We start from the raw sequence: 289 nt of genomic DNA, 5'->3' as shown, positions 1-289 counted from the left end.
TACGCTTCACACCGATTCACCAATTGTTTAATATTATGTAGCCGACATCCCTATAACTTCCTTTCTTGATAAACCTCTCTCCCTCCTCATCAGTGATTCAGGGGTTTTCGACCTTGTTTTCCCTCCACCTGGACTGACTCCCCACACCCAGTCTGGCTGATTCTTACTTATACTTAAGGCCTCAAGTACTCTCGAAGACTTCCTTCACTCCCGAGGTCCAACCCGGTGCCGGAAGCCCTTCCCCAACTCGCCGGATGTCTCCGGCTCCCACGCAGCCCAGAGCGGAAGG

Source organism: Phoca vitulina, unplaced genomic scaffold (genome assembly GCF_004348235.1).
Source record: "Phoca vitulina isolate PV1807 unplaced genomic scaffold, GSC_HSeal_1.0 scaffold43, whole genome shotgun sequence".
Classification (NCBI taxonomy): Eukaryota; Metazoa; Chordata; class Mammalia; order Carnivora; family Phocidae; genus Phoca; species Phoca vitulina.
The sequence above is the reverse complement of the archived record's forward strand: the minus strand, read 5'-3'. Positions refer to the sequence as shown.